At 43.4% G+C, this 26,207-nt stretch overlaps 1 protein-coding gene and 5 non-coding genes across 6 annotated transcripts in view; 4 read left to right on the top strand and 2 right to left on the bottom strand.

Annotated features, from left to right (window-relative positions):
* Positions 1 to 3,378: 3,378 nt before the first annotated feature.
* On the bottom strand, positions 3,379 to 3,460 carry TRNAL-UAG (transfer RNA leucine (anticodon UAG)). Its single transcript has one exon. It is a non-coding gene; the product is annotated as a tRNA-Leu (tRNA).
* Positions 3,461 to 8,967: 5,507 nt separating this feature from the next.
* RNASE9 (ribonuclease A family member 9 (inactive)) overlaps positions 8,968 to 26,207 on the top strand; it is a 109,882-nt gene continuing 92,642 nt past the window's right edge. Inside the window, exons 1-2 of the mRNA XM_058738391.1 lie at positions 8,968 to 9,881; positions 13,753 to 13,859. The gene's annotated coding sequence lies outside the window, so the exon portion shown is untranslated. The remainder of the gene's footprint in view (positions 9,882 to 13,752; positions 13,860 to 26,207) is intronic.
* Positions 15,674 to 15,746, top strand: TRNAT-UGU (transfer RNA threonine (anticodon UGU)). Its single transcript has one exon. It is a non-coding gene; the product is annotated as a tRNA-Thr (tRNA).
* TRNAP-AGG (transfer RNA proline (anticodon AGG)) lies at positions 16,074 to 16,145 on the top strand. The gene has a single exon. It is a non-coding gene; the product is annotated as a tRNA-Pro (tRNA).
* TRNAL-AAG (transfer RNA leucine (anticodon AAG)) lies at positions 18,252 to 18,333 on the bottom strand. The gene has a single exon. It is a non-coding gene; the product is annotated as a tRNA-Leu (tRNA).
* TRNAP-AGG (transfer RNA proline (anticodon AGG)) lies at positions 19,237 to 19,308 on the top strand. The gene has a single exon. It is a non-coding gene; the product is annotated as a tRNA-Pro (tRNA).

Here is a 26,207-nt window from a genome sequence, read left to right as displayed (position 1 = left end):
GTATACTAGGCAAATCAGGGCTTAAGGAGAAATATATTAGAAAGTCTGCCTTTGGAAAAGGTAAATACACAATAGAGAGTGAGCAATGCAAAAGACTAAATATGCACATGGAGATGTTCTTTCATTAATAAGAAAGAAATACTAATTTAAACAAGAGGATATTGTTTCATCACCAAATCAGAAAATGTTGACTAATATATAATACTGACCAAGATGCAGTGAGGACTTTCTTGTAGAATGGTACTACTTTCTGGAGGACATTGGGTGTTATAAATCAGGAACCTTGGGGTGTCTTGGGGTGATTTCAAGCCCCATGTTGGATGTAGAGATTACTTACAAAAATTTTTTTTAAATCTTTAAAAAAAGTAAATCAGGAACCTTAAAAAGATAATGTTTGATCAAGTATTCTATTCTACTCTTAGAAATTTATCATTCATACATGAAAAAAGGATATATGGCAAAATAGTTATTTGTGGGTGATTTGTATCTTTATATTTTTATGTATTTTTTCAAAAATATATCACGTGTATACATTACATTAATAAAAAACAGTGTTTTAATCTTAGAAAATGAAGTTTAAACATACTCTGTGTCACTGTGGAAGACATTTTAGCATTTTCTTATAAAACTAGACATACTGTTATCATACAATCCAGGAATCATGTTCCTAGGTAACTACTACCCCCAATGGTAGAAAGCTATGTCCACACAGAAACTTGCCCATTTATGTTTATAGCAGCTTTATGCCAAAACTTGGAAGTAATAAAGATGTCCTCTGACAGGTGATCAGGTAAATAAACTACGGTACATTGATACAAATGGAATATTCAGCACTAAGAAGAAATGGGACATTAAGCCATGAAATGATATGGAGAAACTTTAAATGCACATTCACTAAGTGAGAGAAGCCAACCTGAAAAGGCTTCATACTGCATGATTCCAAGTATATGACATTCTGGAAAATGCAAAATTATGGAGACAGTAAAAGTGGCTGCCAATGGTTGAAAGAAGGGAGGGGTGCATTGGCAGAACACAATTTTTAGGGCAGTGAAACTATTGTGTATGATACTACAGTGTACTGGCGGATATATGTCATTACACATTTGTCAAAACTCATGGAGTGCATAATACAAAGAGCAAATCCTAGTGTAAACTTATGTGGAAATGTTGGGGTTCAGAGCCTATGTCCAAGAGACAATTCTTGAGATGTCTTCAGTGCAAAAAGGTGGTTTTATTAAAGCACAGGGACAGGACCCATGGGCAGAAAGAGCTGCACTGGGGTTGTGATGGGTGACTGATTATATACCTTCAGATTGGGAGAGTTTAGGGATAGCCTAAGTCTCTAAGGTATTTTGGAAACAAGGTTTTCAGGATCCTGAGGGGGCTGCCTGTTGTTGGGAAAAGATCATTTATTACTGTTTAGTAAAAACTCAGTCATGATACCCTTCAGATGTATATCAGGAGGCCATAAGCTTGGAGTATGATTGCCAACATATATCTTGCGGGGGGGGGCGGTGGGTAAGATACAAAGGAAGCTTCCAAAGGGATTTTTATATGTTAAAGTAGACATACAGGATCCTGAGGGGTTGGGAAAATGTTAAGCTAAGATTGCCTTTTGCCCTTAGCAAAGTGTCATCATTGAGGCAGCTGAGCCTCAGAGGAAGGTCACTCTGCCTGTTTCAAGGCTTTGTCAGTGGGCTGTAGGCAGTAAAGGAATTTAATTTTTCATTTGTCTTTGTTTCCCACATCATAAACCATGGACTTTAATTGATAATGATGTGTAATTGTTAGTTCATTCACTGTAACAAATCTCACTAGTGCAGAATGTTGACGGTAAGGAGGCTGTGGGGTGGGCAGAGAGGAGAGAAGGTACATAGAAACTCTGTATTTTCTTACTCAATTTTGCTATAAACCTAAAACTGCTAGTCATAGTTCAGACTGCTATAACAAAAGTACCATAGACTGGGTGGCTTAAACCAAAGATGTATCGCTCACAGTTCTGGAGACTGGGAAGTCCCAGATCCAGGGGCCAACACATGGTGTGTGACAAATCCCTGCTTTTTGGCTTGTGGACAACTGCCTTGCCTCTGTAGCCTTGCATGGGTAAGAGAGAAATCTCTCAATTTCTGAGAAAAATATGGCCTCTTTTGTGAAAACCTCAGGTGGCAAAGATATTTCTTGGTGAGACGTAGGTGAAAAGGAAGTGAACATCAAAAAGGAGTCATCAAAGTGACATGAAGGTGGCCTAGGAAACATGGAAGAGGATTTGAATGGGGAGACGGAAAGTAATAAAAAAAAAAAAAAAAGAAGAAGACACAATAAAAATGTAGCATGAAAAGCCCCAAGACCTTGATTCTTGCAGAGTCCTAGTTCCCTCCTCCATTTATTTCATTCATTCTTCATGACAGTGCTGGGAAATTGCAGGGGATTTCCTTCTTGAGGGGAGCAGCCTGCCCAAATCCAGGAATACTACTGTTAGGAAGTAGGGACTGTCATGGCTGAAAAGTGCAGTGGGACAGCCCTTCTGAGAAGACACCACTAAGTAGTCCCTGAGCGTATCTTCTCTTTCCCACACTGAATCAGGTGCTGCACAGTTCTTGCAGTTGAGTGGTTTAGTCTCCAAATCTAAGTAGTCTCCAAGATAAGTAGATTCATTTGGAAGGACAGGGGAGCGGCTAAGTCAACACCATTCACAGCACACACTCCCTGGGCCGGATGCAAGGAGTCAGCCAAGAATCAGCTTGGAAGTGTTTTGGAATCAGAAACCCACCTGCAAATGAAATTCAGAATAACTGTTTACCTATCCAACCCCACACCCATGAAGCAATCAGGCCTGAGTGAAAGCTTGAAGCCTGGTAAGTATTGGTTTTCTCATTCATTCATCATACTCAATTACAAAAGTAATGTCATTAAAATCCAAATCGGATCTGTGCAGGTTATTTTTGGAGTATAGACCTGCAGCTCTTAAACCAGTGTCAGCAGCAGGCTGATTGGGGCAACCACACAATTTCTGGGAAGTGTTCCTGACCCGATGATGCCTAAACTGGGTCAAAAGAATGAATCAGTGCGAATGTGGATTTTACAAGAGTGAGACCAAAAAAGTTGCCGAGGGAACACAAAAGCAGTGCAAAAGCCGTGACAAGGAGTAAGTCAGGTGCAAATACAACCTGGAAGGGAATGGCAGAAGAGCTCGAAGTGGGAGATTATCGTGTAGTAAACCGAGGTGGTTTGATTGCAAACATAGAAATCAGTGTCCGGTGGATGGAGTACGGAAGAACGGAGAAGAGGAATTCCTATGAGTTATGTGAGTTATTGTTACGTAACCCTTCTTTCAGGGCCGAATAGCTCGGCGTTTGTAGCTAGATTAAAACACACCGATGGCAGTGGTGGGATTCGAACCCACGCCTCCGAAGAGACTGGAGCCTAAATCCAGCGCCTTAGACCGCTCGGCCACACTACCGCATGGTATGAGGGGCTTTTTTTTAACCTTTAAGTTATGTACCTATCCAGCATATGAGCTCAAAATTTGGAGTTTTCTTCGCGGTTAGTGGACTTCCCCGCAGGGTTTTCATTCAACCCTACGGATCTGAACAAGAGAGGAGTCATCGTGTTCTCTCTCACACGCCTGTGAAGTGAAACATAAAGTAGTCAACGATCATGACAGTGAATGTCCTTAGAAGATTTTTACCTTTTCTGTAACCTAGGCAATAAGACGCAGGAAAAAAAAAAATCCCGCCGGCGACTTATTGCCGTGATTAGAGAAGATTGAATAAGGGCCTACTTGCCGTTGCGTCGTTGGTCTGTGGCTGTGAGCCTGAGTGCAAATGGAGTCTGAGTTCAGCTCCAGAAGGAAGCGCCCTTTCATTCACAGATCTCGCCAGCCTAACACAGAATTCCAGGGAACTCCTTGGTCGCCTCCTCCTGCAGATTCAGTCAGAATGGAGAGATTGGGTCGAGTTGCGGTCTTCTGGGTCAGTAACTACCGCACTGCTGTAGTATCGGAACTATTTCCCTTACGGAGGGACCAAAATGACCCCCCGCCCCCACCCCACCAAGGGAGGTTGTGTTCCAGGAGCGTCCCCAGCCCAGGAAGGGGTGGGTTCGGGGCTTCCCTTGGGTGCAAGCGCCCCTAGCTCGTTCCATTTCTTTTAAAAGGAGCAGAGAGAAATCTAGATAAAAGTTTCATGAGTGATACCTGCGGTCTGCTGACCCAAAGTGGGATCTTGAACCTGTACATGAACTCCACCCGGCTCAAGGCCCTGGATTCTGCCTTAGCTCTATTCTTTGCGGTTTCTGATTGGCCATTTGTGGGTCTTCAGAACCAGAAATTCTCCCAGGAATCTGTTTCCGAACTTCAAGGGCCCTTCCCCACCCACCTCCTCTTGCCTTTCCTTGCCTGAGGGTTTTCCGAGACTTGGTGGCCTGAGGGTCGGGGGCTGGGGGTGCGCCGAGAGAAGCAAAATTGTTCTTCACTGGATCTTCACGGGGCGAGTGTCCCGCTAGCTCCCGCCCTCGCTGCCACGGGTGGGGGACGATGAACAGAAAAGTTCTAGAAAAGTTGCTTGGAAATAGGGTGTCGAGAGCATTTGATGGATGTAGACCCAGGCGGGGAAATGGGGGTAGAAGGCTGGGGTCCGCGAAGGAAGAGTCCTGGACGGTCCAAGGTCAGAGGCGGGGTCTTCTTAGACGCCTCATCAGCAGCACCCCGTTCCAGCCAGGCCCGGCTGTCTGGTGGGTTATCTCCCCTCCACCCCGCCACCTCCACCCTACCCCAACCGGGTCCCTCCTTGCACACAAGAAATTAAGTGCCTCCTGGTTGCGTCTTTTGCCTCCTGCTTTCCTCTCTCTAGTTCGAGTTCATGGGCAATCTGAGCTCCCTGAGCAGAACTGGGTGTCCCCCAGTAGGCTCCAACCAAGTTCTCTTTCTCTCCAGAAGCTCCCAGAGTTAAGAGTGAGGTGCAGTGGTCAGCTTGGAGGTGGTCAGCATGGGAGGCCAGTGATCCACCCGTCTAGAGGACTGGTCAAGGGTGTGGCTTCTGCTCCCTACTGGCTAGAGGCAGAAGGATTCCAATACCCCTCCCTGGCCCTTTTGGCTGAAGTGTAGGACTTCTAAGAAATTTCACTTTGTGTTTCAGAATCCTCAGAAAAAAGCGAGTGTGAACTGATTGCCTTCAGCAGTGCACAAAAGTCTTTGCCACTTTGGAAAGAATGATGTGGGAAGATTGTTGTTAATCTCAAATTGTGGAGAACATAGAAGTCATGTATAGCCACCTCTGAGTGTAAGATAAGGAAGCATCAGTTTGAAAGAAAGAAAAGACCTTGGGGCTTTTCATTACTTGAAAAAAGTGGGGAGGGAGAGAACAAATATTTAAAATATAGTTTAAGGGGCACCTGGCTGGTTCAGTGGGTTGAGAATGTGACCATTGATCTCAGTGACTTTAAGTCCCACGTTGGGCATGAAGCCTACTTAAAATAAAAATATTTAAATGTTAAAATAAAAATTTTAAATATTAATAAATTATTGCTAAAATATTTTTGAAATATTAAAAATATTTAAACTATTATGCCTCCTGCTGGGCCAGATAAGAAACTTGGAGTCTATGGGTAGCTCTTGGGAAGGTCTTTTTTTTTTTCTTTTGGTGATTTGGATGCTTTTTATTTCTTTGTGTTGCCTGATTGCTGCACCTAAGACTTCCAATACTATGTTGAATTAACCGTGGTGGGAGTGGACATTCCTGTAGTGTTCCTGACCTTAGGAGGAAAGCTCTTAGTTTTTCCCCATTGAGGATGATATTAACATTGGGTCTTTCATATATGGCTTTTATGATCTCGAGGTATGATCCTTCTATCCCTACTTTCTTGAAGGTTTTTATCAAGAAAGGATGCTGTATTTTGTCAAATGCTTTCTCTGCATCTATTGAGAGGATCATGTGATTCTTTTCCTTTATTTTATTGATGTAATGAATCACATTGTTTCGTGGATATGGAACCAGCCCTACATCCCAGGTATAAATCCCACTTGTTCATGAGTGAATAATTATTTTAATGTATTGTTGGATCCAGTTGGCTAATATCTTGTTGAGGATCTTTGCATCCATGTTCATCAGGGAAATTGGTCTATAGTTCTCCTTTTCAGTGGGGTCTTTGTCTAGTTTTGGAATCAAGGTAATGCTTCGTAGAAAGAGTTTGGAAGTTTTCCTTCCATTTCTATTTTTTGGAACAGCTTCAAGAGAATAGGTGTTAACTCTTCTTTCAATGTTTGGTAGAATTCCCCTGGAAAGCCATCTGGCCCTGGACTCTTGTTTTTTGGGAGATTTTGGATTACTAATTCGATTTCTTTGCTGGTTATGGGTCTGTTCAAATTTTCCATTTCTTCCTGTTTCAGTTTTGGTAGTTTTAGGAATTTGTTCATTTCTTCCAGATTGCCCATTTTATTGGCATGTAATTGCTCATAATATTCTCTTATTACTGTTTGTATTGCTGCTGTGTTTGTTGTGATCTCTCCTCTTTCATTCTTGATTTTATTTGGGTCCTTTCTTTTTTCTTTTTTATCAAACTGGCCAGTGGTTTATCAATTTTGTTGATTCTTTCAAAGAACCAGCTTCTGGTTTCATTGATCTGTTCTACTGTTTTTATTTTGTTTTGTTTTGTTTTGGTTTAGATAGCATTAATTTCTGCTCTAATCTTTATTATTTCCTGTCTTCTGCTGGTTTGGGGTTTTATTTGCTGTTCTTTTTCCGGCTCTTTAAGGTGCAGGGTTAGGTTATGCATCTGACCTTCCTTCTTTAGGAAGGCCTGGATTGCTATATGCTTTATTCATATGACCACCTTTGGTGCATCCCAGAGGTTTGGGGCTGTGGTGTTATCATTTTCATTGACCTCTATGTAATTTTTAATTTCCTCTTTAACTTCTTGGTTAGCCCATTCATTCTTTAGTAGGATGGTCTTTAGTCTCCAAGTATTTGTTACCTTTCCAAATTTTTTCTTGTGGTTCATTTCAAGTTTCATAGTGTTGTGGTCTGAAAATATGCACGTATGATCTTTTGTACTTGTTGAGGGCTGATATGTGTTCCAGTGTGTGATGTGATCTGTTCTGGAGAACATTCCATGTGCACTGGAGAAGAATGTATATTCCACTGCTTTAGGATGAAATGTTCTGAATATATCTGCTAAGTCCATCTGGTCCAATGTGTCATTCAAAGCCACTGTTTCCTTGTTGATTTTCTGTTTAGATGATCTATCTATTGTTGTCAGTGGGGTGTTGAAGTCCCCTACTATTATGATATTATTATCAATGAGTTTCTTTATGCTTGTGATTAATTGATTTATATATTTGGGTGCTTTCACATTTGGAGCATAAATTTTTACGGTGATAATGCTCTTTTTCATCTCTTGTTACAGTCTTTATTTTAAAGTCTAGATTGTCTGATATAAGGATGGCTACTCCAGCTTTCTTTTGTTGACCATCAATCTGAAGGTGTCTTTAGGTCTAAAGTGGGTCTCTTGTAAACAGCATATAAATGGATCTTGTTTTCTTATCCATTCTGTTACCCAATGTCTTCTGATTCAAGCATTTAGTCCATTGATGTTTAGAGTGAGTACTGAAAGTTATGAATTTATTGCCATTATGTTTCTCGTAGAGTTGGAGTTTCTCATGGTTTTCTCTGGTCTTTTCTAGTCTGTTGATTTTGGTCTTTTGTTTTTTTTCTGTCTTTTCTCCCCTCACAGAGTCCCCCTTAAAATTTCTTGCAGGGCTGGTTTAGTGGTCACAAACTCCTTTAATTTTTGTATGTCTGGGAAACTTTTTATCTCTCCTTCTATTTTGAATGACAGCCTTGCTGGATAAAGAATTATTGGCTGCATATTTTTCTGATTCAGCACATTGAATATATCCTGCCACTCCTTTCTGGCCTGCCAAGTTTCTGTGGATACGTCTGCTGAACCTTATCTGTCTTCCCTTGTATGTTAGGGACTTTTTTTTCCCTTGCTGCTTTCATGATTCTCTCCTTGCTTGAGTATTTTGTGAATTTGACTATGATATGCCTTGTTGATGGTCGGTTTTTGTTGAATCTAATGGGAGTCCTCTGTGCTTCCTGGATTTTGATGTCTGTGTCTTTCCCCAGGTTAGGAAAGTTTTCCACTATGATTTGCTCACATAACCCTTTTATCCCTTTTTTTCTCTCTTCATCTTCTGGGACTCCTATGATTCTGACGTTCCTTTTTAATGAGTTGCTGATTTCTCTGATTCTTAAATTGGGCTCTTTTGCCTTAGTCTACCTCTTTTTTTTTCTGCTTCATTATTCTCCATAAATTTGTCCTCTATATCGCTGATTCTCTATTCTGCCTCATCTATCCTTGCCACTGCAGCATCCATTAGAGATTGCAGCTCAGTTATAACATTTTTTATTTCATCCCAACTAGCTTTTACTTCTTTTATCTCCACACAAAGGGATTCTAAACTATTTTCAACCCCAGCTAGTATTATTATTATCATGAGTCTGAATTCCGGTTAAGACATCTTGCTTGTATCTGTGTTGATTAAGTCCCTGGCTGTTGTTTCTTCCTGCTTTTTCTTTTGAGGTGAATTTCTTCGTTTCATCATTTTGAAGAAGAAAAGGAATTAATAAGGTAAAAAAATTAAAATTAAAAAATTAAAAACAACACACACACACACACACGCACAAATCAAATAAATGATGCTAGATCCTAGGTGTGTTTTGGTCTAGGTGTTGAAAGGAGGTTGATAGATTAGAGAAAAAAGGGAAAAAGAAAAAAAAAAGGAAAACGTTTGAAACTGTGAAAAAAAATGATTACAATGAAATAGAATAAAATGAAATGATGGAAGTAAAATAGAATTTGAAAAATTTACAAAAAAGTAAAAAATATACTAGAAAAAATTTTTAAATATTTTAATAAAAATTGAAAATAAAAATAAATTTTTTCTCTTTCTATATTCAAGGAAAAGAATAGAAACGAAAAAGAAAAAAAAAGAAAATTGAATACATGGACCAGTGAACAGACTGAAATACGATTGAAATTACATTGTTTACTCCTAGAAGTTAAACTATGAAGCACTTTAGAGTCTGTAAACTAAGCAGGCGGAGAGACTTGTGGGTGTTCCTGAAGAGCGAGGTTGGCCCAGTGGGTGGGGTTAGTGTAACGGCTCAGTTCTCCACTAGATGGCGCTGCTTAGCTTACTGGGGCAGATTGTTGCAGTGCTTGTAGGCGCGTATGCGCGTGCGCGGGAGCGGTCAAAATGGCGTCACCCAACTGCCCCGTCTCTAGTATTTGAACTCCGTTCTCCCCGACCAGCAATCGCACACCTATCCTTTGTCTCTGGCTTTTGTCCACTCCCCGTGTTTACACTGTCCGTGACCAAGCCATCAGGTTGCCAGGCGGCACCTCCCTCGTGAGTTTTATTCCAGATGCGGCTGTGTTTCCTGGCCCCTCACTTCTGAGAGACTGCGGTTTTGACCCTTTCTGCCCCTCTGTAGGAGGGTGTCAACGAGCAATGGCCAGTGCCGGCTGCACCCAGGAACATTTATGGGACTGTGCTGCTGCTGATGCCCAGAGACTGAGGCTGGGTGCCAGCCCTCCCCAGAAAAAGTTCACGCAGTTGTGTAGCAGCAGTGTTTCAGGAATTGTGGAAAATCACAACATGCATCTGGCACCAGGCTTCACCCTTAAGGAACTTGTTCCAGCACCAGCGAATGCCGTTGTTCTTTGCGGTCAGCTGAGACCTCTGGAATCGCAGCGGTGGCCACACAGACTCTACCAAATGTCCTCCCAGCAGGGGAACCACTTCTCCCCGTGTGGCCCGAGAACTTCTCGGACCCCACTCTGCTCCTGGGAATTTGCCCTTCCCACCAGAGCACCACCAGGTATTGAGCTGAGGAGTTTCAGACTCTGCACTCCCCCTGTTTACAGTCTTAATGAAATTTAAACCCTCTCCTTTCTCCTTTCTCCTTTTTTTGTTCAGTCCCTGTGGCTGTTTCCACTTTTCCACTTTCTCTCCAGCTGCTTTTGGGGGGGGGGGTGCTTTTCCCGTTCTCTCCCCACGCCCCCCCCCCCGCCGTCTCTGTTCTCACTCTGCAAGCATAAACAGCTCCCCGCCCTCTGCAGCTTCTCTCTCCCCCAGTTCACCTCGCTGTGCTGCGTACCTGTTGAGTTCTGTGGTAAATGTTGTGCAGATTGTTGTGTTAATCCTCAAATCTGTTTTCTAGGTGTGCAGGATGGTTTAGTGTTGATCTGGCTGTATTTCATGAATGTGAGACACAAAAAAAACTTCCATTCTGTTCCACCATCTTGGCTCCTCCCTTGGGAAGGTCTTTTGATGAGCTCTTACAGATGCGATTATACAGGCACACTTGTGTATGTGTATGTTAGGGCTAATTTGGTAAACACACACATTTAAATAAACCAGAGTTTGTGTAACTATGTTTTAACTTAAAACACCACCACCACCAACATGTCATAAGGTGCAAGTGTTCTGGGCCCTTCTTGATCAGGCAATAAAAAGAACCAGTCAACAGGAAAGAACCTGGTTTACAGCAGAGCTCCCCCTTGATCCTGGCATGTTGCATTTTCAGCATCCAAACAGACAGACTTGAAATCAGGAGAGAAAGTATTACCCTCTCTCGTACCTGGCTGAAATTCCTTTACTGACCAGTGTGCATGGCTTCCCCTATTGAATCACTGGATAGTGCTTGAGTACTCCTTGCTTACTTTGAACTCACTGGATCCTTCAGTGGAGGGAGGAGCCTTGGTCTACTTCCCTCAAGAAGTGGTTGCTATGTTGGGTTGCACAGTAAAAGAAAGAAATGCCCAGAGACTCACAAGCCAGGTATCTCAGATTTCCTTTGTCACACATTTAATTGTCCAGTATCTGAAGCAAATACATAATGGCCCCTTTGGAAAGAAGCCTGATACAGATAAATGTGATGGATTTATCTGACACATGGTTATTCCTTCCCTCTTCAACACAGAATGCTAGTATTCTAAGCTCTAGCATTCTGCAATAATGCCGGAGAGTTTAACCCTGAATTTCCTGCTATCTTTACCTTGTTAATAGTCCAGATGATGAAAATTTATTTACAAGCAGTAAATTCAAGACCTTGATACTCAAACTGTGGTCCAGGCACCAGCAGGATCAGCATGTCCTGGTAAGTTATTAGAAATGCAGGGTCTTAGATCTATTGAACTGGAATCTTAATAAGCTCCCCAAAGGTTAGAGAATTTTGACAGGTACTCTCTGTTCCAATCTATGTATCAAATGCCCCCATGGTCAATTTAGGGCATTTGAAAGTTCCCACCAGAATCCTTGTAGATCAGCAGGAGACTCGCGTTACATTGCAATGTAAGATTCTGTCTCTAGCTCCAGTACAGAGCCAGCCAAGTAGTGGCCTGTACTGTAAAAATAGTGCTCAAAATTAAATACTAGTGAATGATATGTTCCTTTGGATGAATGTAATAGATAGTCTTTTGAGTATTTATTGAGCCCCTACTTAAATATTTAGTTCTTTTATGGTCTCACATGTTAATTACATTGTTCATCATAGTTCTTTTTTTTTTTTTTTTTTTTTTTTTTTTTTTTGAGACAGAGACAGAGCATGAGCAGGGGAGGGGCAGAGAGAGGGGAAGACACAGAATCTGAAGTAGGCTCCAGGCTCTGAGCTGTCAACACAGATCCTGACATGGGGCTCGAACTCACAAAGTGTGAGATCATGACCTGAGCTGAAGTCAGACATTAACCGACTGAGCCACCCAGGCGCCCCTACATTGTTCATCATAGTAATGCAAAGCACTGTGATGTACTTATTCTTGCAAGTTTTCTAAAATAAATGTTCAAAGGAAAAGGAGAGAAGGGTAATCACTTTTCTCAGTTTTGACAGGGAGAATCAAACCTCTTCTTTTTAACTTGTATTTTTCCCTTACAATGTTCATCAGCTCAGGAAACCATCCTACTATCTTTAAGTCAGACTTCTAGGAACTCAGACCACTATCTCTAGTAACAAGCCAGGGAGCCAAGCAATAATTCTGTAATAATCAGCCCCGAATGGCCAAGACTTGATTAGCAACTGACAGCTTTCCTGATATTTGTCCCTGCTTCCAATTTAGGACCAACCAGAGAAAGCCAAATATGCACCCCTAACCAATCACATAGGATGCTTTGCTTCTAGGTAGACTGTCTATAGCTTCCCCATGCCAATGGCCTCCAATCAAGGCACACCTGAAGCCTTCCACTATAAAGCTTTCCCACTTTTCTGTCTGCCTTTGAGTCTCTGACAAAACTCAAATGATGATGGCTGACTTCCTTGCTACAGCAAACTCTGAATAAATAGCCGTTGCTGTTGTCATTTACTTGGTCTTCCTTTATTTCCACACTAGAATTAAAACTTTGCACAATAAAAAGTTGAGGGGAAATGGATGAAATACAGACAAATATGCAAAAAAGTAATTAAAAATAATCCTAAGAGGGGCGCCTGGGTGGCTTGGTCGGTTAAGCATCCGACTTCGGCTCAGGTCATGATCTCATGGTCCCTGAGTTCAAGCCCCGCGTCGGGCTCTGTGCTGACAGCTCAGAGCCTGGAGCCTGTTTCAGATTCTGTGTCTCCCTCTCTCTCTCTGCCCCTCCCCTGTTCATGCTCTGTCTCTCTCTGTCTCAAAAAATAAATAAATGTTAAAAAAAAATAAAAAAAAAATCCTAAGATCCCTACCAGGGGTCAAGTTGTTCTAGAGAACTTCTAATTGGCCAGAACACTCTGGAACAGGCCTTTTTAATGTTGCTCTCTGGACCGGACTAGTGGAGCAGGCTCTTGGAACCTCCTGAGTCAGGCCAACCCAAGTGAGCTGAGGGCAGTGAGTGGCTGGAAGAATGAGAGAGATTGATGTAAGGTCCTGGGACAAACTTCAAGGGTAAGAAATAGACTGAATGTAGATAGGGTCTCTTGGGCAAAGGTTTACTTATCCTGTGAAGAGAGGGAGGACCCTGAACCCAAAGACAGCCTCTGCGAAGGGGAACAAAAACCATCAGGCCATGGTTGTTGTCCTAGCTTCTCTTTTTGGAGGCTCCTTTGAGCATTTTAAATTCCTTTCAGATGTGTAACAAGCAGTCTATAGTTATAGGGAAGAGTTCAGTCCATACAGAGAATAGAAAAGAATAGAAGCTTGCTCAGTTGTGACAGGGTGAGCATGAGGGAACAGATTTCAGGAAAAGGTTAAGAGGAGCCAAGAATGCAATGGGAGAAAAAGAGAGGAGAAACAGCAAGCAGGGAGGGGATGAGAAAGCTGTTGGGGAGCTGGTTTTGACTGTTTAGCAATTTTGCCTAAGGCCCGTGTCTCTGAATAAAATAATAATAAAGATGGTAATAACCATGATGATAGTAATGAACTCTCATTTCCAAAACAAGGATACAGCAACTTTGCAAGGTTAACTAACTGACCCAGGTGTTTTCTAACCACTATGCTACATACTCAAGTCCAAAGGGATGACCATGCTGATTACCTTGGAAGTTTCTAGCATAAAATGCCTTGTGTAGGCAAATGGGATTCAGTGACCGATTCTTGATTCTCTAAAGCAGAGCAGTCAGTTCAAAGCCTTGTAGTTGTCTTACAGACAAGGAGGATATTGTCTGGAGAAAGACTGAGGTTTGCACACCAAGGGAACATTGGGAGGAACGGCTATTGTCAAGCCACAGAAGATCCTATTACCCTCTTGGCCCTGAACAGTTGGATATGTTCCTCTCGTCTTAGGACAACCTTGTGAGGCCTCTCCGTGACTCATCCCTGAACCAAGAATATCTGCCATAAATGCCTGATTCTGCCTGTATGGAGATTTCTCTTCCTTCAAGATTTGTAAGGTTAGTGGCACCGTGTTTTACACTGATACAATGAAAAATAGTTGTTGCCAGGTGAACTATGTGTGGTTTCTTTCCTGATTGGATGGGGGCCCCCAAATGTGGGGCAAGGTCAGGTGGAAGCAGGTAGCCTGAGGGGTGAAAGAACACCTGAGGCAAAACAAAGGTTGTAGACATTTATTGAATACACCTCAAGGGAGAAGCAGGAGGAAGAGCAGGGGAGATATTGCTTGCAAGAGGTGGGGGGTGGGGAGGAATGTATCTAAACCGGGAAGGGGAGCATGTATGGACTTTCCCTTTTTGGCAACTGTGCCTATGTGTAAGTAGCCCATTGGTCAGTTAGGGCCTATGGATATTTTGAAGTGGGTCATCTTATGGGCCTGTCTGCATTCAGCCAGAGGGTTACTGCAGGCCCTTTTGCCTTGATCAAGTTTCCATTGCTCAAGCCTGAGCCTGAAAGGGGCCTCTAGGCTGCAGAGACTTGAGGTCCTGGGGCTTAAACCCAGTCAGACCTGAAGAAGTCTTGGAAGGTTCTTGGTCTTGTCATGAAAAATAACCCAAAGACAGACGTGCAACAGAGAGGGTGAGCAACACAAGCAGGAAAGTTTATTAAAGCAAAAAGTACACTCGAGATATGAGAGCAAGAGCGAAATTGAGAGAGCACTGTGTCCCTGGGGTTTGGGATTCTATCTTTTGTCAGCAGTTGTTAACTAGGGCATAGAATATTCATTACTTGGGGCTGGAAGCAGGGCTTCCCACTTTTTCTTCCTAATTGGGTCAGGGGTTTCCTGTCTTGGCATCCTCCATCTTGGGCCTGTTGGGTTTGGTCCCCCTTCGTATGGAATGCCTCCAGGACAGGCCTCTGACTTTCTTGGATCTGACCATGACTTCCTCCTTGCTGGCCTCCAGGTATCCTGTTAGAATCTAACTACTGCCTACTCTAACACAATGAATCATAAGCTTACAGATAAGCTTACAGATTTCTTAGAAACTTCATGATCTTGGACAAATGAAAACATTAAAAAATAGTGGGCACAAGAACAGGTGTGTGGACAGAGTCGAAATCTTGCTAAACAGAATTGGTCCACTTTTGGGGGTTGCATGAATCAGTGCTTTTTTCCAGTGTTCCCAGCTATGATTATATTTGCAGTAAGAAATAAGTACAAGATCCTTCTTAAATAATTTTTTTGTTCCTGTTTACTAGCTTATATAAACAAGGTTTCTAAAAAGTGAAAATCCTTTTTAAAAAGTTGTATTATTTTCATACCGAAGATGTAGGTAAATCTTCCTTTAAGGAAGGATTAAACTCTTTCTCCCCAACACCCCTTTTCCCGACATGCTCCTACCCCTAAGCCTTTGAGAGAGAGGCATTGATCCCAAAAATACTTAAGGTTTTTAGAAAGGACAAAACCATGATAAATCTTTTTTCACCTTCCCCAGATTTTATCACAATATTAAATGAAAGGAGTGTATTATAATCTGTCCATCAGACACCCTCTATAGGAGTCTCTTACTTCTCAGGTGGGTCTACCATGTGCCCAAATATCTGAGATTCTTATATCTGCATCCTTTCTGTGGCTCCAGATGCACAGGGATGCACTGTCTCAGGAGAGTATCAAGATGAAAGACAAGATAGCCTGGTGGTGGCTCTACTCGAAAGGAACTTTTTTAGAGGGTTGACAGGACATGAAGAAATTCTCATTTTATGGAAGAATATCTTGGATTTTTGCTCTGGTCAAAATTCTTAGTGCTTTGGGATGTTGGCTTTACTGTGTGTTTCTATAAGATGAGAGATAGAGAAAGAGCCCACAGGATGAGGCTCCATAGCTCAGGGGTTAGAGCACTGGTCTTGTAAACCAGGGGTCGCGAGTTCAAATCTCGCTGGGGCCTTTGGTCCTTTTTTCCTCCAAACCTCACTTCCAGACGCCTCAGAAGATATAGGAGGGCAGGACCCGGCAGAACCCAGGACGGTGGGTTCTAAAGCCTCAGAATTTCCCAGGTCCTCCGCACCTCCTGACACGTTGAGGCAATGCCCGATACTTTCCCTGCTTCTGTCTGGTGATTATAGCAGCTGATAAAGGACTGTTGTGAGGCTTACGCTTTCTGGGTAAACAAACACGCATTCCTTCCAACAGAAGGCACTGGAGTGATACAGTTCTGGATACGCTTAGTGACGGGAATGAGCCTTGAGGCAGAGTTAAAAGGCATCTGCAGGCTGGCTCGTTGGTCTAGGGGTATGATTCTCGCTTAGGGTGCGAGAGGTCCCGGGTTCAAATCCCGGACGAGCCCGGTTTTGCTTCCTTCAACTTGTTTACGTTTCTGTCGCTGCATTTTGTCCTCTCTTCTCTGCTTGAAATGATGCAACCGAAGGCTCCCTATGCGATGTGAAATAGCAAAGTAGAGACATCTCCAAGCTAGCTTTTGAATTCTGTCCCACGACGTGTTTCCTCACTCCCCTGGGCGGACGGGCCGGCGGGCAGGTCCGAGAGCAGATCATTCTTTGGCCTCTGAGTGCCTCCATAGTGAAATGGAAACGGTAATGCATTCCCTTCCCCTGCCTGACTCCAGGGACTCATTCAGTCACATAAAACAGTGTACGGGAAATTTCTTGCAAACTTTATATGGTGCCACATATACCGATCTGTTTTCTTTCCTGAGAGGGAACTGGGGGCTGATGCATGCTAACATTGTCATCGTTTTAAAAATGTACAATGTGTTATCCTTTACAAGGGTTTTTATGTGTTGTCACATAGCGTTGTCTCTTTTTTTCTTTTCCTCCCTCCCTCCCTTTCTCTCTCTCTCTCTTTTTTTCTCCTCCTTCTCAGTCATTCTGTTCTGGCCACACTGGCCCTCTGTTTCTCAAATACATGGCCCTAGTTTCCTGTTCTGAGTTTTACTTTCTGTTTTCTCCTCCTGGAATATTATTTCCTCAGATATTTGTATGACTTCCTCTTTAATTCCTTCTGTGCTCAAATGTCACCTCTTTAGAGACATCTTCCTTGATCACCCTTTCCAAAATAGCCCCCAATTGTCACTATTCCCTACATTATTTTTTTCCTCACAGCACTTATAATTATTTGACATGATTATACACATTTGTTTGTTTCTTTTGTCTTCTCTTTCCCCCCATTAGGATACAAATTCCAGATATAAAGGCCTAAAGTTTTATTATGCTTGTGGCTGTGCGCTAAGCACTTAGCACTGTATACGATACATAGTAGGTGAAGAATGGATGAATGAATGAATGGATGAATGAATGTTACCATATTCCTGGACTACTTGATGGCTTCCAGAAGCCACAATTAAACAGCATTTATTTCTGGCTTCTGTAGACTCATATTAAAGTCTTCCCAAAGGGTAGGAACCATGGCAATGGGCTTACATTAAAAATGGAAAGCCTAAACTGATCTTGATCTTTCCACTTGGGCCCAAGTACCCAATTCAGGCTTCTCCTCAGAAAGAAACTACCTAACTGCTTATCTGCAGACACCAGAATTACAAATACCTGTATTGATAATAACAAGCCTATCATATAGACTTTTTCACTTCATGTAGCTTTCTGTAGACAATGTTTGATCTTTTATTATTTAATCTGTAGTGGAATTTCAACCCAGATGGGAGAAAAGAAAGGGTAGTCTTAAGTGTGGCAAAATATGTATTTAAGTAATGAAAATACTTAACATTTTTTTGACTGCCAGACTCTGTGCTAAGCACCTTTATATGTATGAACTAATTTTCATAACACTTCCATGACGTGTACAGTATTACCTGTATTTTACATATGAGGAAATTGAGGCATACAGAAGATAAGCTACCTGCCTGACACCACACAGCTAGTAACGTGAGAAATGGAGCTCTGGTAGTCTAACTGCAGAGTCCACTGTCCTCAGCATCCTCCCCAAACCACATTGCCTTCCTTATAGGACATTTGCTTTCTGCTTGATGATGTCTTACCATGGTTCAACACTGTTTTGTAATTGTATGGCTTACTTTTCCAGTTTGGTCAGTGGGCTTCCCTTGTAACAGGCAGGCATTATGTTTTACTCATCTTTTCTGCACCCCTCAATAGAACAGTGCCAAAAACAAGTGATCAAAATATGCTCTTTGATTGAGTGAAGAAAGGCAAAGCAAAGGTTATAGGTATATGATATTAAAGTACTAATATATGGGTTCAAAGGCATCATTATAATCTTATGATGGCATCATTTTTCACTAATAAGAACTCTGAGTTTTGAAAGAGTAAAAAATATGAAGTTACAAAACAACATATACCCGTATTCCCACTAACTGGAGAAAGAGGTTGGGGCTCGAAAGGAAGGCGAAGAGATTCAGTGCTCTTATGTGGCCACACCGATGCAAACACTGCTGTCTGTTACAAATTAGCTCAAAAGCATATGGCAGCGGTGGGATTCGAACCCACGCCCCCGAAGAGACTGGAGCCTTAATCCAGCGCCTTAGACCGCTCGGCCACGCTACCTGCCGGTGGAGTACAAGGACGCGTATTCTCTACCCTTCGATCTCTTCCCGGCTCCCCGCCCTCCACCCTCCGCCCTGTGGTTCGTAGTTTTGTCGTTTCCCTGGGTTCTTCGTATCTCTTTTTTTGCCCATTCCTTCCTGGTTTGTTTTGCTTTCTTTCGTCTTTTAAGCCGCAGTATTTGAGACTGGTGGAAAGAGCTGTAACACACGTCCTGTCCCGAGAGACAGGACCACCTTTGTTAGGTTTAGACGTTCGAAGCACCTGCCCTGGGCCAGGCGCAAGCTGGTCACCAGGAAGAGTCAGGGCCCTCTCCTGTCTCACGGCTTCCCTTCCCACCCAGGGAGGGCGTCACACGGCGGGAGCTGTCTCTCCGCGAAGGATACTGAGTTTGGGGTCGTCCGGCTGCAGGGCACCCGGACGCGGCTGGAGGAGACACCACGCGAAAGCTTTCCGGAAAGCACGCTCCGTGGAGTGTGACGCAGGGCGGGAGATGTCGGAGCGCAGGAATGGTCTGCAGAGTGCCTAGTCCGAAAGGAGCCTCCCCGTTGCCCAGCTCTCCCGCCAACCGCGGGCAGCCCTCCCCACGCCCCCGGGGTCGCCCCGCAGCCCGTGACCGTCCTGGATGCGATGGCCTCCCACCATTCCTGTATAGCATCTTTGGCTCATTCGGAAGCCAAAACGTGCCGAAATATTCTCGTTGATGCCTGGGCTTTTTTTCCGAAAAAGATCTGTAGTCGAGGGGCATCGCCTTCCGGAATTTGGGCGAGAGAGACTGCAGTGATCACTTTATCCACTAGGCGTCACCCCGTGCCCACAATTGTAAAGAGGGGACTTTCGGGCCAACTGTCTACATGGCTAAAATTTTCTTTACTAAACTTTAAAAATGAGAGCTTGGTTCTGTGTGGCTCGTTGGTCTAGGGGTATGATTCTCGCTTAGGGTGCGAGAGGTCCCGGGTTCAAATCCCGGACGAGCCCTGTTTTTCTTCTGTCTGTTGTCTTCCACCCCCAGTAGACCTTCAGCTTTCTTGGTGTTTAAACACCTTCCCACTGAAGGGAGCACCTTCTGTAGCTAAAGTCACTGGATGAAAACCATTGTATACTCCACTACTTCAGGTTTATATACTTAATCCTCAGGCAAATGTTCTTTGTGTTATTAAATCTGGATAAATATCAGATGTTATTACATACCATTTATATGGTCTTTGACAAAAATCACTATTTCTAAAATTGACCAGCATTTCACTTTTGCAGTTTTTTGTTGTTATCCAAAAATTGTTCATTCAGGACTGGGAGAGTTGTATTTTCTCTCAATCATTTTGCATAACCCTCAATTTTCCTCCACTGCAATCATGGGGGCCCGTCTTTGGGTACTGGGACCACAGAAGGTCAGCAAATGCAGCAAGATGTCTTGTCACATAAAGCCTGGGGTCCGTTCTTCCTTCAAGCCTAACATTCCAGGGACTTGGGCTATGTGCCTGTGGGGGTGGGGGAGTCTCAAGCATGGTAGCACCTTGGGAATGAACTTCTAAGCAGGATGCTCAAGCCTGCCAGCTTATTAGTCTCACCTGTGAAGCTTTTTACCATTCACTGGTTTGGGCTCCAATCCATTAAATTGGATTTTGTGAGGCTAGGGCCTTGGCATGGCTATTTGTTAAAAGCTCCTCAGCTATAATTAGGGTTGGCCTAGGAACTACAGCAGCTGTGCAGTTGCTCCACAGGCCACAACTGGAGACTCTACCCAGTACCCCCAGTAACTCTACGGATCCTGTATCCCATCCACCCTCCTCAAAATCACTGCCTCCCAGCTGGGACTTCATCTTCCCTGGATAAGGGTAGTTCTGGGAGCAACCACATGCCAAATTTAGTTTCTCTGTGACCCTCCTTACTTCCCCAGGCCACAGAAGCAGACTGTGCTAAGAACAGGAAACTCCAAAAGATAAGAGACGGCCCAGTAGTTCAGCCTGCTTGGTTTGAAGGGGACAGGTGGATAGGTGCATGGCTCTCATTCCTCACACAGGGTCGAGACCCTAGCTAACATCAAGCCTTCACCTGCACTCCCTGCCTGCTGGGTGTTTGGTGCTTATGTCCCCCTCAGTCAGATGTGCCCTGACTCACCTGATGAACAAGAGCTAGAAACCACAGGTATTTTTCACCTCACTCTTAGCTATACTGCTGAGTATTTAACTTCTGGTACCTCTTCAACATTTGGAAGAACTGCAAAATAATGTTGGAACCAACCCAAGATTATTTAGCATTCTCACATTCAATCCTTTAACAAATGATGTTGGCTGCACAGTTAGAACATTTCCAGAATCCAAACACTTCTCACCACCTCCACCACCACCACTGTCACATAAGCTGCCACCATTTCTGCCTGTGCTGTTGCAATGGCCCCTTCGCAGGTCTCTCTGGTTGGTCCTTGTGCCCCTTCAGTCCATTCTCAACAGAGCAGACAGAATACTCTTGTTGAAACCTAGGTCAGAGCTGGTCATTGCTTTGCTTAAAACCCTCTGTGCATCTCCATTTCATTCAGCATTAAGTCAAATCTCCTTGCCATGGCTTAAAAAAATCTCTACATGACTTTGCTGCTTTTGAACTCCCTTCACTTCACTGACCTCATCTCCTACAGCTCACTCCCTTTGGTGGCTGCATTCCAGCTACATTAGCCTTCTGAGCACCTCAGAAATTCCTGCCTCAGTGCCTTTGCACATGCCCTTCTCTCTGTCTTGAATCTTATCTTCCTCCTGCCTGTGTAGCTCAGTTCCTCCCTGCTTTTAAGATCCCTATTCAGATGTTACCTATCAGAGAGGACTTCTCTGACCACCCACATGAAATAGCATCCACCCCCTTTGCTCTCTGTCCCCCCTTCTCTAATTTTGCACACCCCCTTTGCACATGCCACATGATTTTGGCTGCTGCTGCTGTTGCTTTTTTTAATTCTCCTCCCACCCCCCACCACTAGACTGCAAGCTCCAGGAGAACAGGTTTGGGTTTTTTTTGTTTTTTGTTTTCTTTTTTCTTTTTCTTTTTCTTTTTCTTTTTCTTTTTCTTTTTCTTTCTTTCTTTCTTTCTTTTTTTTTTACTGCTGAAGTCTCAGAGGCTAGAACAGTTTTTAGCACCTAATAGATACTCAATAAATATTTGGTTAATGAGTTGCAAGAATTACTTTAAATCACAAAGTTATACAGGCTTTTAAAGAATGCCAGATCCTGTTGCACCAGGGGAGACAGGAGCATGGAGGTTCTGGGACTTGAATAGAGAGAGCACTCTTGCAGTGTGAGGGATGGGTCATCATTGGGGCATGCCTGGAAAATATTCTGTAGCAGCCCCCCTTTTAGGCCATGATATGGCCCTGTCAATATTTTGAAGAAGTGTTGAAAGGTTCTTTTTGGTGGGGATAGGGGTGAACAGCACAGGCACTGCCCTAGATTTGTGTTTTATTAATTTTGAGAGAGAGAGAGAGCATGCACATGCTCACACAAGTGGGGAGGGGCAGAGAGAGAGAGAGGGAGAGAGAATCCCAAGCAGGCTCCACACTGTCAGCACAGAGCCCAATGTGGGGCTTCATCCCACAAACTGTGGGATCATGACCTGAGCTGAAATCAAGAGTTGGATGCTTAATCAACTGAGCCACCCAGGCACCCCAGAACTAGATTTGTGTTTTAAAAAGATTACTTGGGATGGTTCCGGAAGATGGCGGTGTAGGAGGACGCTGGGCTCACCGCGGGTCCTGCCGATCACTTAGATTCCACCTACACCTGCCTAAAGAACCCAGAAAACCGCCAGAGGATTAGCAGAACGGAGTCTCCAGAGCCAAGCGCAGATGAGAGGCCCACGGAAGAGGGTAGGAAGGGCGGCGAGGCGGTGCGAGCTCCACGGACTGGCGGGAGGGAGCCCGGGCGGAGGGGCAGCTCCCCGGCCAAGCGGAGCCCCCGAGTCTGGCTGGCAAAAGCGGAGGGGCCGGACGGACTGTGTTCCGACAGCAAGCGCAACTTAGCGTCTGGGAGGACATAAGTTAACAGCTCTGCTCGGAGAGCGGGAAGGCTGGAGGACGAAGGGAGGGAGAGTTGCTGAGCCCCCGGACGACAGAGCTCAGTTTGGTGGGGAACAAAGGCGCTCGCCAGCGCCATCTCCCCCGCCCATCCCCCAGCCAAAATCCCAAAGGGAACCAGTTCCTGCCAGGGAACTTGCTCGCTCCGCGCAAACACCCAACTCTGTGCTTCTGCGGAGCCAAACCTCCGGCAGAGGATCTGACTCCCTCCCGCTGCCACAGGGCCCCTCCTGAAGTGGATCACCTAAGGAGAAGCGAGCCAAGCCTGCCCCTCCTGCCCCCGTGCACCTTGCCTACCCACCCCAGCTAATACGCCAGCTCCCCAGCACCACAAGCCTGGCAGTGTGCAAGTAGCCCAGACGGGCCACGCCACCCCACAGTGAATCCCGCCCCTAGGAGAGGGGAAGAGAAGGCACACACCAGTCTGACTGTGGCCCCAGCGGTGGGCTGGGAGCAGACATCAGGTCGGACTGCGGCCCCGCCCACCAACTCCAGTTATACACCACAGCACGGGGGAAGTGCCCTGCAGGTCCTCACCACTCCAGGGACTATCCAAAATGACCAAACGGAAGAATTCCCCTCAGAAGAATCTCCAGGAAATAACAACAGCTAATGAACTGATCAAAAAGGATTTAAATAATATAACAGAAAGTGAATTTAGAATAATAGTCATAAAATTAATCGCTGGGCTTGAAAACAGTATACAGGACAGCAGAGAATCTTTTGCCACAGAGATCAAGGGACTAAGGAACAGTCACGAGGAGCTGAAAAACGCTTTAAACGAAATGCAAAACAAAATGGAAACCACGACGGCTCGGATTGAAGAGGCAGAGGAGAGAATAGGTGAACTAGAAGATAAAATTATGGAAAAAGAGGAAGCTGAGAAAAAGAGAGATAAAAAAATCCAGGAGTATGAGGGGAAAATTAGAGAACTAAGTGATACACTGAAAAGAAATCATATACGCATAATTGGTATCCCAGAGGAGGAAGAGAGAGGGAAAGGTGCTGAAGGAGTACTTGAAGAAATTATAGTTGAGAACTTCCCTGAACTGGGGAAGGAAAAAGGCATTGAAATCCAAGAGGCACAGAGAACTCCCTTCAGACGTAACTTGAATCGATCTTCTGCATGACATATCATAGTGAAACTGGCAAAATACAAGGATAAAGAGAAAATTCTGAAAGCAGCAAGGGATAAACGTGCCCTCACATATAAAGGGAGACCTATAAGACTCGTGACTGATCTCTCCTTTGAAACTTGGCAGGCCAGAAAGGCTTGGCACGATATCTTCAGTGTGCTAAACAGAAAAAATATGCAGCCGAGAATCCTTTATCCAGCAAGTCTGTCATTTAGAATAGAAGGAGAGATAAAGGTCTTCCCAAACAAACAAAAACTGAAGGAATTTGTCACCATGAAACCAGCCCTACAAGAGATCCTAAGGGGGATCCTGTGAGACAAAGTACCAGAGACATCACTACAAGCATAAAACATACAGACATCACAATGACTCTAAACCCGTATCTTTCTATAATAACACTGAATGTAAATGGATTAAATGCGCCAACCAAAAGACATAGGGTATCAGAATGGATAAAAAAACAAGACCCATCTATTTGCTGTCTACAAGAGACTCATTTTAGATCTGAGGACACCTTTAGATTGAGAGTGAGGGGATGGAGAACAATTTATCATGCTACTGGAAGCCAAAAGAAAGCTGGAGTAGCCATACTTATATCAGACAAACTAGACTTTAAATTAAAGGCTGTAACAAGAGATGAAGAAGGGCATTATATAATAATTACAGGGTCTATCCATCAGGAAGAGCTAACAATTATAAATGTCTATGCGCCGAATACCGGAGCCCCCAGATATATAAAACAATTACTCATAAACATAAGCAACCTTATTGATAAGAATGTGGTCATTGCAGGGGACTTTAACACCCCACTTACAGAAATGGATAGATCATCTAGACACACAGTCAATAAAGAAACAAGGGCCCTGAATGATACATTGGATCAGATGGGCTTGACAGATATATTTAGAACTCTGCATCCCAAAGCAACAGAATATACTTTCTTCTTGAGTGCACATGGAACATTCTCCAAGATAGATCATATACTGGGTCACAAAACAGCCCTTCATAAGTTTACAAGAATTGAAATTATACCATGCATACTTTCAGACCACAATGCCATGAAGCTTGAAATCAACCACAGGAAAAAGTCTGGAAAACCTCCAAAAGCATGGAGGTTAAAGAACACCCTACTAATGAATGAGTGGGTCAACCAGGCAATTAGAGAAGAAATTAAAAAATATATGGAAACAAACGAAAATGAAAATACAACAATCCAAACGCTTTGGGACGCAGCGAAGGCAGTCCTGAGAGGAAAATACATTGCAATCCAGGCCTATCTCAAGAAACAAGAAAAATCCCAAATACAAAATCTAACAGCACACCTAAAGGAAATAGAAGCAGAACAGCAAAGGCAGCCTAAACCCAGCAGAAGAAGAGAAATAATAAAGATCAGAGCAAAATAAACAATATAGAATCTAAAAAAACTGTAGAGCAGATCAACGAAATCAAGAGTTGGTTTTTTGAAAAAATAAACAAAATTGACAAGCCTCTAGCCAGGCTTCTCAAAAAGAAAAGGGAGATGACCCAAATAGATAAAATCATGAATGAAAATGGAATTATTACAACTAATCCCTCAGAGATACAAACAATTATCAGGGAATACTATGAAAAATTATATGCCAACAAATTGGACAACCTGGGAGAAATGGACAAATTCCTAAACACCCACACTCTTCCAAAACTCAATCAGGAGGAAATAGAAAGCTTGAACAGACCCATAACCAGCGAAGAAATTGAATCGGTTATCAAAAATCTCCCAACAAATAAGAGTCCAGGACCAGATGGCTTCCCAGGGGAGTTCTACCAGACGTTTAAAGCAGAGATAATACCTATCCTTCTCAAGCTATTCCAAGAAATAGAAAGGGAAGGAAAACTTCCAGACTCATTCTATGAAGCCAGTATTACTTTGATTCCTAAACCAGACAGAGACCCAGTAAAAAAAGAGAACTACAGGCCAATATCTCTGATGAATATAGATGCAAAAATTCTCAATAAGATACTAGCAAATCGAATTCAACAGCATATAAAAAGAATTATTCACTATGATCAAGTGGGATTCATTCCTGGGATGCAGGGCTGGTTCAACATTCGCAAATCGATCAACGTGACACATCACATTAACAAAAAAAAAGAGAAGAACCATATGATCCTGTCAATCAATGCAGAAAAGGCCTTTGACAAAATCCAGCACCCTTTCTTAATAAAAACCCTGGAGAGAGTCGGGATAGAAGGAACATACTTAAAGATCGTAAAAGCCATTTATGAAAAGCCCACAGCTAACATCATCCTCAATGGGGAAAAACTGAGAGCTTTTTCCCTGAGATCAGGAACACGACAGGGATGCCCACTCTCACCGCTGTTGTTTAATATAGTGCTGGAAGTTCTAGCATCAGCAATCAGACAACAAAAGGAAATCAAAGGCATCAAAATTGGCAAAGATGAAGTCAAGCTTTCGCTTTTTGCAGATGACATGATATTATACATGGAAAATCCGACAGACTCCACCAAAAGTCTGCTAGAACTGATACATGAATTCAGCAAAGTTGCAGGATACAAAATCAATGTACAGAAATCAGTTGCATTCTTATACACTAACAATGAAGCAACAGAAAGACAAATAAAGAAACTGATCCCATTCACAATTGCACCAAGAAGCATAAAATACCTAGGAATAAATCTAACCAAAG

This window comes from Neofelis nebulosa, chromosome 7 (assembly GCF_028018385.1).
Source record: "Neofelis nebulosa isolate mNeoNeb1 chromosome 7, mNeoNeb1.pri, whole genome shotgun sequence".
Taxonomy (NCBI): Eukaryota; Metazoa; Chordata; class Mammalia; order Carnivora; family Felidae; genus Neofelis; species Neofelis nebulosa.
This window is presented reverse-complemented; position numbering and strand designations above follow the sequence as displayed.